The sequence below is a fragment of the Pan troglodytes genome, chromosome 18 (genome assembly GCF_028858775.2).
Source record: "Pan troglodytes isolate AG18354 chromosome 18, NHGRI_mPanTro3-v2.0_pri, whole genome shotgun sequence".
In the NCBI taxonomy this organism is placed as follows: Eukaryota; Metazoa; Chordata; class Mammalia; order Primates; family Hominidae; genus Pan; species Pan troglodytes.
In genome coordinates, this window is record NC_072416.2 from 13,157,141 (window position 1) to 13,170,654 (window position 13,514).

Below are 13,514 nucleotides of genomic sequence, written 5' to 3' on the forward strand. Positions count from 1 at the left end.
CAAACTTGGGTAGGTTGATTGTAACCCAAGACACAGAAGAAATTATTAGCAGTTGAACTAAGAGGTTTACCATATGGTAAAGGTTTGGAACATGCCACTCAGGCAACTCAAAACTGTTTTCACCTATTTGTTAAATTTTCATTCATCAGGGAACTATCGACCAATATGCCGGACAGTGTACCAGGCACTATCATGAATAGCACGACCAGACAGATTCCCTGCCTTCTTGCAGCTGACCTTGTAGTGGGGGACACAGGAGGTTAACAAGTGAAAAGTACACACACGAGATTTCCAGAGAGCAGTGTGATACAGTTCACAAGGACACGGGCAAGGAGACATGAACTTTCATCTGGCCAAACCAGGTTGCTTTCATTTATAAAGGCCTTAATTGGAAACAGAAAGGTACAGATCCCAGGTCAAGGGGAAGGAAATAAGACCCAACTGCTGCTGGGGCTGGAATGTTTGTGTGTTCAACCTAGATTCAACAACCCGAATTTCACCCCTAAAAGACCTGAACAAACAATTTGGATAAATGCCCACCAGGTGGCAGGAGTGCCTCTTCCCTTCATTTCTGCAATTGAAATTAAACATGCACCTTATCCTTTTAAAAAAAAAAACCGTTTTGTTTTCATAAGCTATTTTTATCCTTTTCAATGTTGAAACCAGTTGATTTCACAATACTACTAAATAACATACTTATAGTGCCAACGTAGCAAGTCTCTAAGCTAGTATCTAGGTAAAATATGGCCCTTACCTTCCAGGCCTCCACGTTGATCTCAGTTGCTTTTGATTCTTAACTTGATTCACCAGTCTTACCTGGAATTGCCTTACAAGTCAGTCAGCTTCTTTAAACTCAGAGTCCAAAGCTTTTCCTTGGCTGTGTTCTTAATTCCAGAGCTTCAATTCTGCTTAGAGCTCAACATCCTTGCTGGCGGATTTTCTCATCAAGCAAAATGTTCCCTACTCTTTTCCGTCGTGCGTTCGTCCTTTTATAAAATTGGAATTGAATGACGTCGATTAAACTAAATTAGTTTAAGCTGAAAATCCAACACAAGTGGAAAAGTGTTCAAATCTCAATGAAACCATAGAAGCCATGTAGTCTATGTAGTCAACGATGACAAAGCTTATCTGACGGACTAAGTTGAATGTGGCCAAATAAATCACATAGGAAACCTCAACTCTTTTCTGCTCCCTTTGAAAATATAAAACAGGACGAAGGTTTCCAGAGCATTGCATCAGGATGCAGTCATGGAATAAGAGAGAAAACCTTCAGCTAGGTGTGGTGGCTCACACCTGTAATCCCAGCCTTTGAAAGGCGGAGGCGGGAGGATCACTTGAGGTCAGGAATTTGAGACCAGCCTGGCCAACATGGTGAAACATCGTCTCTCCTAAAAATACAAAAAATATTAGCCAGGCGTGGTGATATGCACCTGTAGTCCCAGCTACTAGGGAGGCTGAGGCACAAGAATAGTTTGAACCCGGGAGGCAGAGGTTGCAGTGAGCCGAGGTTGTGCCACTGTACTCCAGCCTGGGTGACAGAGTGAGACTCCATCTCAAAAAAAAAAAAAAAAAAAAGGAGAGAAAACCTTCAGAAAACTCAGAGTTGCTGAGAGCACCAGAACTTAATCAGGAGAGGGGCTGGGGGAAGCACATGGGGTAACCCCCAGAATCTTGCTCTGGGCTAGAGAAGGCTCAACACACAGCAAGGAGAAAATCAGAGAAGAGGCTGAAGGGGAGACTTGATAGGAGACAGGTGCTGGAGGAATCAAGACCAACTGGGTTTCCATCCTTGTGGCATCCCACTGGGGAGCCCAGGAGAGGCTCCGAAAGAGGAAGTTGATTGGCCTGGCTTGGGTCATATGCTACAAATCACTTTGATTGACCTCTACAAGACATTGCCCACAGGGAGGCAGAGAGAGCTCTCCAGAAAGAATGCGGGGTGTTGATGTAGTTTGTATATTTGTCCCCACCCAAATCTCACATTGAATTTTGCTCCCCAGTGTTGGAGGTAGGGCCTGGTTGGAGGTGATTGGATCATGGAGGTGGTTTCCCATGAATGGTTCAGTGCCATCCACTTAGTGCTGTCCTTGTGATAGTGAGTTCTTGTGAGATCTGGTCATTTAAAACTGTGTGGTGGCTGGGCGGGGTGGCTCACGCCTGTAATCCCAGCACTTTGGGAGGCTGAGGGAGCAGATCACCTGAGGTCGGGAGTACAAGACCAGCCTGGCCAAGATGGTGAAACCCCGTCTCTACTAAAAATACAAAATTAGCTGGGGGTGTTGGCACCTGCCTGTAATCCCAGCTACTCAGGAGGCTGAGGCAGGAGAATCACTTGAACCTGGGAGGTGGAGGTTGCAGTGAGCCGAGATCGCACCATTGCACTCCAGCCTGGGCAAAAAGAGTGAAATTCTGTCTCAAAAATAAATAAATAAAATAAAAATGTGTGGCACCCCCACCCTTGCTCCTGCCCTGGCCATGTGACATGCCTCCTTCCCCTTTGCCTTCCACCATGACTGTAAGCTTCCTGAGGCCTCCCCAGAAGCTGAGCACATGTCAGCATCATGCTTCCCATAAAGCCTGAAGAACCATGAGCCAATTAAACCTCCTTTTTTTTTTTTTTTTTTTTTTTGAGACAGAGTCTCTCTCTGTTGCCCAGGCTAGAGTGCAGTGGAGCAATGGCGGCTCACTGCAACCTCCGCCTCCTGAATTCAAGAGATTCTCCTACCTCAGCCTCCCGAGTAGCTGGGACTATAGGCGCCTGCCACCATACCTGGCTAGTTTTTGTATTTTTAGTAGAGACAGGGTTTCACCATATTGGTCAGGCTGGTCTCAAACTTCTGACCTTGTAATCTGCCTGCCTCAGCCTCCCAAAGTGGTGGGATTACAGGCGTCAGCCACCATGCCCGGCCTTAAACCTCTTTTCTTTATAAATTACCCAATCTCAGATGTTTCTTTTTTTCTTCTTCTTCTTTTTTTTATTTTGAGACAGAGTCAGCCTCTGTCACCCAGGGTGGAGTGCAGTGGTGTGATCTTGGCTCACTGCAACCCCCGCCTCCTGGGTTCAAACAATTCTCCTGTCTCAGCCTCCCAAGTAGCTGCGACTACAGGCGCCCGCCACCACACCTAGCTAATTTTTGTATTTTTGGTAGAGACGGGGTTTTGCGGTGTTGGCCAGGCTGGTCTTGAACTCCTGACCTTAAGTGATCCGCCCGCCTTGGCCTCGCAAAGTGCTGGGATTACATGTGTGAGCCACCGCGCCCGGCCTGTTATTACATTTTCAAGACACCTCTTAGGGCCACTGTGTTTATTGTGCTTAGAGAGGGAAAGAAGAGAACTGACAGGGAAGAAGGAAGCTCCGATGCTCTGGGTCATAACCACCTCCTAAACTGAGCTAATTGGCCTAGTTTACAGAATCAAGCATCCCACAAAGTATTCCCAATTGCAATCGCCAACGTTCCTCAATCCAAATCCCTGGAGAGCCTGTCAAAATGGCAGATCCCAGGGCCCCGGCCCTTGAGGTTCTGACTCAGCAAGTCTGGTGCGCAGCCCAGGAATCTGCAATCTCAAGATGTTCCCCATGGATTCTAAGGCAGAGCATCCATAAACCTTTCTTTAAGCAACTATTTTCCCAGCCAGCAAATTATAAAGACTTTTTTCAAGTACAACGAGACAGAAAGCCAAGTGAAACTTAAAATTAGCTGACTTGCTGGCTAAATCTGCTAAGTGGGCACTTGCCCCATATCACCCTCTGGCTCTCTGCTTCCTCTGCCAGGGAACGAGCTCAGCAGATGAGGCTGGAGCATAGAGGGCGGAGTCGCCTGTCCTTTAGCAGGTGCTCTGGTTACTGGGTCAACTCACACATGGGGCAGGGAGGCGGAGCCTGCAGGTCCCACCTTGCCATTGAGTGGAGGCAACTCTTTTTTGTGTGTGAATATTCTTTTTTGTTTTGTTTTGTTTTGTTTTGTTTTGAGACAGAGTCACTGTGTCACCCAGGCTGGAGTGCAGTGGTGCAATCTCGGCTCACTGCAAACTCTGCCTCCTGGTTTCAAGGGATTCTCCTGCCTCAGCCTCCGAGTAGCTGGGATTACAGGCGCCTGCCACCATATCTGGCTAATTTTTGTGTTTTTAGTAGAGATGGGGTTTCACCATGTTGGCCAGGCTGGTCTTGAACTCCTGACCTCTGGTGATTTGCCCGCCTCAGCCTCCCAAAGTGCCAGGATTACAGGTGTGAGCCACCATGCCTGGCCTGGAGGCAACTCTTGAGGTTGGGATGTCTGCAGTTCAGACTGAAGGCTCCTAATCCTGCTTGGAACTCCCAGCAACCTGCCTCACGTTCATCCCATAGGAAAACCTACAGGATAAGCCAGCAGCTGCTCCACGTGCTGACTGCACACCTTCCTGCTCTTCCCCAACTCCTCTCATCTCCCGAGGACAAGATCAGCCACCGCCTGCTCTAGATGACCCTTCTGATTCAGTCCTGCTGTTGCAGCCTCCCCACTTTAGCGGCTTCAGCACTTCTCTAACCATGTTTCAGGTGACACTGTTTTTTTCTTTTCCTTCCTTCCTCCCTTCCTCCCTCCCTCTCTTCCTCCCTCCCTCCCTTTCTTCCTTCCTTCCTTCCTCTCTTCATCCCTCCTTCCCTCCCTCCCTCTCTTCTTCCCTCCCTTTCTTTCTTTCTTCCTTCCTCCCTCCCTCCCTCTCTTCTTTCCTTCCATTTCTCCCTCCCTCCCTTGATTCCTCTCTCCCTCCCTCCCCCTCTTCCTTCCTTCCTCCCTCCCCCTTCCTTCCTTCCTCCTTCCCTCCCTCCCTTCCTTCCTCTCTTCTTCCCTCCCTCCCTCCCTTTCTCCCTCCTTCCCTTTCTTTCTTCCTTCCTTCCTCCCTCCCTCCCTTTCTTCTTTCCTTCCTTCCTTTTTCCCTCCCTCCCTTGCTTCCTCCCTCCATCCCTTCCTCCCCCTCTTCCTTCCTCCTTCCCTCCCTCCCTCCCTTCCTTCCTTCCTTCCTTCCTTGAGATAGAGTCCCATTCTGTTGCCCAGTCTGGATGGAGTTCAGCGGCATGGTCTCAGCTCACTGCAGCCTCAAACTCCTGGGCTCAAGGGATCCCCTTGCCTCAGCCTTCTGAGTAGCTGGAACTACAAGTGCACACCAACCACACTCAGCCAATTTTAAAACTTTTGTAGAGATGGGGCCTCCCTATGTTGCCCAGGCTGGTCTCGAACTCCTGGCCTCAAACAACCCTCCCACCTCAGCCTCCCAAAGGGCTCCCCTCGCTTCCCTCCCCTCCATTCCCTCCCTTCCCCTCCCCTCCCTCCTCTCCCTCCCCCTCTCCTCTCTCCTCTCCCTCCCCCTCCCCTCCCTTCCCCTCCCTTCCCGTTCCCCTTCCCCTTCCCCCCTCCCCTCCCCTCCCTTACCTTCCCTTCCCCTTCCCCTCTCTTCCCTTCCCCTCTCTTCCCTTCCCCTTCCCCTTTCTTCCTTTCCCCTTCCCCTCCCCTCCCTTCCCCTCCCCTCCCCTCCCTTCTCTTCCCCTTCCTTCCCCTTCTCTCCCCCTTCCTTCCCCTTCCTTCCCCTTCCTTCCCCTTCCTTCCCCTTCCTTCCTCTTCCTTCCCCTTCCTTCCCCTTCTCTTCCCCTTCCTTCCTCTTCCTTCCCCTTCTCTCCCCCTTCCTTCCCCTTCCTTCCTCTTCCTTCCCCTTCCTTCCCCTTCTCTTCCCCTTCCTTCCCCTTCCTTCCCCTTCCTTCCCCTTCCTTCCTCTTCCTTCCCCTTCTCTTCCCCTTCCTTCCTCTTCCTTCCCCTTCTCTTCCCCTTCCTTCCCCTTCTCTTCCCCTTCCTTCCCCTTCTCTCCCCCTTCCTTCCCCTTCTCTCCCCCTTCCTTCCCCTTCCTTCCTTTTCCTTCCTCTTCCTTCCCCTTCTCTTCCCCTTCCTTCCCCTCCCCTCCCCTCCTCTCCCTTCTCTTCCCCTTCCTTCTCCTCCCCTCCCCTCCCTTCCCTTCCCTTCTCTTCCCCTCCCTTGTCCTCCCCTCCCCTCCCTTCCCCTTCCCTTCCCCCCGTTTTTTTTTTTGTTTTTTTCAGATGGAGTCTCACTCTGTCACCCAAGCTGGAGTGTAATGCCATGATCTCAGCTCACTGCAACCTCCGCCTCCCGGGTTAAAGTGATTCCCCGCCTCAGCCTCCAAGTAGCTGGGACTATAGGCACACGCCACCATGCCTGGCTAATTTTTTTGTATTTTTAGTAGAGACAGGGTTTTACCATGTCGGTTAGGCTGGTCTCAAACTCCTGACCTCAAGTGATCTGCCTGCCTTGGCTCCCAAAGTGCTGGGATTGCAGGCCACCGCACCCAGCCTCCTTTCCTTTCTGAGACAGTGTCTTCCTCTCTTGCTGGAGTGCAGTGGCACAGTCACAGCTCACTTCAGCCTCAATCTCCTGGGCTCAAGCGATCCTCCCACCTCAGCCTGCTGAGTAGTTGGGGCGACAAGTGTGCCACCTCACCTAGCTAATTTTTAAAATTTTTTGTAGAGACAAGGTCGCACTACATTGCCCAAGCTGGTCTTGAACTCCTGAGCTCAGGTAATCCTCCTACCTCAGTCCCGCAAAGTGCCAGGCTTACAAGCTTAAGCCACCACATCTGGCTTGCCATCATTTCTTTCTGGATGGGGCAATGGCAGACCACAGCAATTGAACTTCCCTTCCTGGCCAAAAAAATAAAAAATAAGCACAAAAAATCTGTGCTTTAAAGTAACCCTGTGCCAAGGTGAAGTAACACCTCTCTTCCCTTACATGTGTTCAAGACCCTGGTGAAATTACACTATTGTCCTTCTACAAACACAGAGAAGCCGTTTCTTCCTGGTTCCTCTGGTCTGTTTGTTTTAGCTGATGACAAATATTGAGCAAATGTGCCATTTCAGCTTTGGGATGGGGAACATCCCGTGCTGTTCTCCTGTGTGTTCAGAGAGACAACAAGGGCCCTGTTGGGGGAGACTGTCATTGGCTTTCCTTCCAAATGGGTGTGAGCTACTCTAGGCCAACCACCTTCGCTGGCAATTTCCAACAGCCCCTAAGTAGCCCCACCATCATGGTTGCCAATCACCGTATTTCCTGGTGTATACAGGACCCAACAGCAGTGGCTCTCCCTTGGAGGCAATTTTGTCCCTACCCCTTGTAGAGGGCATTTGGCAATGTCTGGAGATATCTTTGGTTGTCACAGCAGTGGTGGGGGGTGGGGTGCACTGTTGACATCTAGTGGGTAGAGGCCAGGGATGCTGCCACACATCCTACGGTGTACGGGACAGTCCCCACCAATAATTCTGCAGCCCAAATGTCAATTGTACTGATGCTGCAAAACTCTGCCCTACAGGTATACAATATGGAGTTCTTACAAGAAAAACTTTACAAAGAAAGAAACTTTTGAAAGAAAACACTCACAGAGACTTTTCATAATACACCTATTTAAAATGAGTTCAAGGACGGGTGTGGTAGCTCATGCCTGTAATCCCAGCACTTTGGGAGTCTGAGACAGGGGCATCACTTGAGCCCAGAAGTTCAAGACCAGCCTGGGCAACATGGCGAAATCCTGTCTCTACAAAAAATACAAAAATTAGCCCGGCGTGGTGGCATGTGCCTGTGATCCTCCCACCTACTCGGGAGCTGAGGTGGGAGGATCATTTGAGCCCAGGAGGCAAAGGTTGCAGTGAGCTGAGATCTCACTACGGCACTCCAGCTTGGGCGACAGAGCAGGACCCTGTCTCAAAAATAAATAATTAATGAATGAATAAAGAGTTCATAATAGGTTTGTACTGAAAATATGTTCTTTTTCTCATGCAAGTATAGTCAATTCTACACAGACATTCCGTTGCAAACTGTAAATCTGTCTCAATGTAGTAATATACTACTAACAAAAGTACAAAAATCACATGGCTAATCCCATGGCTATATATTAATAAATTGAGATAAATGAAAATAGGTACATAGCCATGTTCTAGCAGTAACAGATTTAATTCTAAATTAATCAGGATTTGTACACATTAGCTTTTATCAACTGCATTGGGTTTGGCTAAGTTGGATGTGCAACTGGTATCTTTGTGTCAATGTTTTATTGCTGTACCGTGTTGTCACATGCCACCACTAGGGGGTGGTAGTAGTACCCGCTCTTCCACTTTCTGGACGCTTGGCTTCCCCTGGCCACGAAGCAAATGCATTGGAAGCAGGAAATTTTTGAGATACATGTTATGAGGGAGGAGTAGAGATTCATTCTACATGTTGACATGTAAAACACTTTGGGTCTGGGCATGGTGGCTCATGCCTGTAATCCCAACACTTTGGGAGGCTGAGATGGGCAGATCATTTCAGGTGAGGAGTTTGAAACCACCCTGGCCAACATGGTGAAACCCCGTTTCTACTAAAAATACAAAAATTAGCTGGGGGTGGGTTGGGCGTGGTGGCTTACGCCTGTAATCTCAGCACTTTGGGAGGCCGAGGCAGCCAGATCATGAGGTCAGGAGTTCGAGACCAGCCTGACCAACATTGTGAAACCCTGTCTCTACTAAAAATATGAAAATTAGCTGGAAGTGGTGGGGGTGCCTATAATCTCAGCTACTCAGGAGGCTGACACAGGAGAATCGCTTGAACCTGGGAGGCAGAGGTTGCAGTGAGCCGAGATCGCGCCACTGCACTCCAGCCTGGGCGACAGAGCGAGACTCTGTCTCAAAAAAAAAAAAACAAAACAAAAATTAGCTGGAGATGATGGCACATGCCTGTAATCCCAGCTACTCAGGAGACTCAGGCAGGAGAATTGCTTGAACCTGGGAGGTGAAGGTTGCAATTAGCCAAGATCATGCCACTGCACTCCAGTCTGAGTGACAGAGTGAGACTCCGTCTCAAAAAAAAAAAAACAGGAAACAAACTTTGGGAGACCAAGGTGGAAGCTCGCTTGAGCCCAGGAATTCCAGATTGCCTGGGAAACATAGTAAGACCCTATCTCTACAAAAATAAAAATTAAAAATTAGCCTGGTGTGGTGGTGCACGCCCATGGTCCCTGCTACTTGGGAGGCTTAGATGGGAAGATTACTTGAGCCCAGGAGGTTGAAGCTGCAGTGAGCTATGATTTTGTCACCGCACTCCAGCTTGGGTGACAGAGTGAGACCCTGTCTCAAAAAAAAAAAAAAAAAAAAAACTAAGTATGTAACAACAGTGCAGACTGTACATAACATAGCAAAGAATATGTAGGTGAGATATGGATGAATATAGTTTGAAATTAGCTATGGGTAGACAGGGAACTGGGCTTCTGATAGGATTTAGTAGACATTTGATATTTTGTTTGCCCCCAACATCTGAACTTCCTTCCTACGTTGGGGAATTCCTTTCCTTCTGAGTCTTGGTGGGTTGCAGAACTAACCACCATGATGTAAACTGAAGATGGCTGCTCATCATTTCCCAGCCTTCCCTGCAGCCAGGACATGGTCATGTGATCCAGGCTTCACCAGTCAGAGGCACCATGCCAGGCTCCCAATCCACAGAAGGAGGGATAGCACAGGTGCAAATATTGGCTGCAAACCATACCATCTTGTGGTGATGGCAGTGGTTTTCTTTTTTTGTTTGTTTTTTGTTTTTTGAGACAGAGTCTCACTCTGCCATCAGGCTGGAGTACAGTGGTGCCATCTCAGCTCACTGCAACCTCCGCCTCCCGGGTTCAAGCGATTCTGTTGCCTCAGCTTCAAAAGTAGCTGGGAGTACAGGCATGCACACCCATGTCCAGCTAATTTTTGTATTTTTAGTAGAGACGGGGTTTCACCATGTTGGCCAAGATGGTCTTGATCTCTTGACCTGGTGATCCGCCCACCTTGGTCTCCCAAAGTGCTGGGATTACAGGCGTGAGCCACTGTGCCCGGCCCTGACAGCAGTGGTTTTCTTACCAAATTGTTCTGTGGAACGATCTGAGGCAACTAGGGGGGATTTGGCACATGCTGTCAAGCCTGGGCACTACTACCTTTCCCTTTAGTAAATTTCTTTTCTGTTTAAATCAGCCAGAGTCACTATTGCTTGCAACTAAGAACCTTGACTAATACTAAGTTTGGTAGCTTGTGTTAGTGCTGCAAGCAACAGACACTCTCACATGGAATTGGCTGAATGGCAGTGTCAGGTCAGAGGGCAGTGGAGATACTGTTATTCAGGCTGGGAAGCTATTACTCTTGTCACGCTATGGCAAAACATTTGGTTTGACAAACTTTTTCTGGAAAGAGCCAGATAGTAAATATTTCAGACTTTGTGGTCTATATGGTCTCTATTGGAACTACCCAACTCTGCTTTGGAAAGCATCCCTGAACACTATGTAAATGAGTGGGTGTGGCTGTGTCCCAATAAAATTTAATTTACAAAATCAGGTGGTGGGCTGGATGTGGCCCACGGGCCATAGTTGAAGCCTGGTTCAAACTGTCACCTATTTTACACCAACCATGAACCTGTGGATGCTGTAGTATCAGGAGAAACTGTAGAAATATATCAGGATGTTGGCAAGTTCAACTGCTTAGAGTCTTCAGTAAGATCCAACAAGAAAAAGTAAATCTTGGGTCAAACATGGTCCAATGGCAAAATGGAAGAAAATGCAGCTTTGCTAAGATTCCTTCTGCCTGAAGCCTGCAATCTACAGTGATGGAGAATCCAAAGATTTAGAGAGTTATAGAAATAGACAAGTGCAAGACCAGGAGTTGACAAACTTTCTCTGTGAAGTGCCAATAGTACATATTTCAGGCGTTGCAGGCCACGTGAGGTTTGTTTTTTTTTTTTTTTTGAGACAGAGTTTCGCTCTTGTCACCCAGGCTGGAGTGCAGTGGCGTGATCTCGGCTCACTGCAACCTCTGCCTCCCAGGTTCAAGCGATTCTCCTGCCTCAGCCTCCCTACTAGCTGGGATTACAGGTGCCCGCCACCACACCTGGCTAGTTTTTTGTATTTTTAGTAGAGATGGGATTTCATCATGTTGGCTAGGCTAGTCTCAAACTCCTGACCTCAGGTGATTCACCCACCTGGGCCTCCCAGAGTGCAGAGATTACAGGCATGAGCCACCACGCCCAGCCCGAATAAAGTCTGTTGTATATTCTTCTTTGCATTATTTTACAATTTTTTTTTTTTTAAAGGCGGAGTGTTGCTCTGTTGCCCAGGCTGGAGTGCAGTGGTGTGATCTCAGCTCACTGCAACCTCCACCTCCCTGGTTCAAACGATTCTCCTGCCTCAGCCTCCCAAGTAGCTGGGATTACAGGCACCTGCCACCACACCTGGCTAATTTTTGTATTTTTAGTAGAGATGAGGTTTCACCATGTTGGCCAGGCTGGTATCAAACTCCTGACCTCAACTGACCCACCCACCTCGGCCTCCCAAAATGCTGGGATTACAGGTGTGGGCCACTTGCCCCAGCCTAAAACATTTTTTTCCTTTTTGATGAAACAGAGTCTCACTCTGTTGCCCAGGCTGGAGTACAGCAGCAAGATCACGGCTCACTGCAGCCTTCACCTCCCAAGCTCAAGCAATCTTCCTGTCTAAGCCTTTCAAGTAGCTGGGACCACAGGCCTGCGCCACCATTCACAGCATTTTTTTTTTTTTTTTTTTTGGTAGAAACAGTGTCTTGCTATGTGGCCCAGGCTGGTCTCAAACTCCTGGGCTCAAGCGATCCTCCCGTCTCACTCTCCCAAAGTGCTGGGATTACTGGTATGAGTCACCGTGCCCAACCATTTTCACAACTTTTTAAGAACACAAATTCTCAGCTTGTAAACCATATAAAAGCAAGTAATCTGCTAAGCCCTGCTATAAATGAAGGATCAATAGTGTGGCGGCAAAAAGCTAAGCAGAAGATAAGATGTATGGGATTCCAGCAAAAGATATGTTAGATCCTTTAGCATTTTTCATCAGACAGAGGGACAGGCATAGAGAGATAGCTCAGATTAGAAGGGCTTTGCAGTTATTGCCTCAAGGCTGCAGTAAAGCTCAGAGGCATGGGGCCAGGAATTCTGAGGCTCAAATTATTAGGCCCATCACATAAAAGCCATAGGCAGAACTACCTAGATAAGCCACTACTGGATTCCTGACTGTCAAAATCTCTGTGATAATAAATGTTTTGTGCTTTGAAAAAAAAACTTGAAGAAATTGGGTCGAGACAAGATCTTGCATGGCCAAAGGAACCCCATCTGTGACTGAGAAGAGCCTGTAACTATACAACCCTGAAAATTACCTCTGAGACACTAGGCCTCACACCCAGAGGAAGAAAGAAAGTTTCCGGCCAATGCACGCTTCGTTTGGCCGGGCGCGGTGGCTCACGCCTGTAATCCTAGCACTTTGGGAGGCAGAGGCGGGCGGATCACGAGGTCAGGAGATCGAGACCATCCTGGCGAACACGGTGAAACACCATCTCCACTAACAATACAAAAAAAAAAAAAAAATTAGCCGGGCGTGGTGGCGGCCGCCTGTAGTCCCAGCTACTCGGGAGGATGAGGCAGGAGAATGGCGTGAACCCGGGGGGCGGAGCTTGCAGTGAGCCGAGATCGCGCCATTGCACTGCAGCCTGGGAGACAGTGAGACTCCGTCTCAAAAAAAAAAAAGAAAGAAAGGGCCTGCTCCACACTACCCATCTTAAATCTGACCACAGGGGACAGTGGATGAGGGAGATGGTTCCACTAAGCAGAACCAAGAGCAACGGATTGAGCAGCCACCAATCTCCCTCCCGCCAGGGAAGGGGCTTCCTGGTATTTGTGACCAATAATGAACCTGTGGCCACTGGACATTGGTTCTCTGCCTGTCCCTTTTCCAAGGGGACAATTCATGGTGACATCCTGTGCCTTTGTCTCCACTACATACTAGGGGCTTTTGAGAGGACATGATTGAACCTTTAGCCACCCATTACCAGGCCATAAGGAGCCCCAACTGGACCCGACTGAGATACAGCACATCACCCATCGCCCTGGAGTGGGAGCTGGAAGTGGAAACCGGTTGAGACTTCAGGTTAGATCCCTCTTGGGAAGGGGTTAGTTCATTTCACGAATGTATAAGAATTTTTATTTTTTGAAACAGAGTTTCTGTTACCCAGGCTAGAGTGCAGTGGAGTCATCACAGCTCACTGCAGCCTGGACCTCCCAAGCTCAAGCGATTCTCCACCTCAGCCTCCTGAGAAGCTGGGACTACAGGAGCACACCACCATGCCTAGCTAATTTTTTAGTTTTTATAGAGATGGGGTCTCGCTGTGCTGCCCACGCTGATCTCAGACTCCTGGCATCAAGTGATCCTTCTGCCTTCACTTCCCAAAGTGCTGGGATTACAGGCATCAGCCACTGCACCGCGACCCTCATGTTTGCATACTTTGATCTCACTCCTGACTCCAGCCAAGTACTGGGGCAATGATGAGTGAGTGTGTTACCCAAGACAGACTCATCAGAATCTAGCCCTGGAAACTTGAAACTGAGACTAATATTATCTAGATCAAGGCAGGGACTGAGTTCATCAAGGCGGCTCCCACTCCAGGGCGATGGGTGATGTGTTGTGAT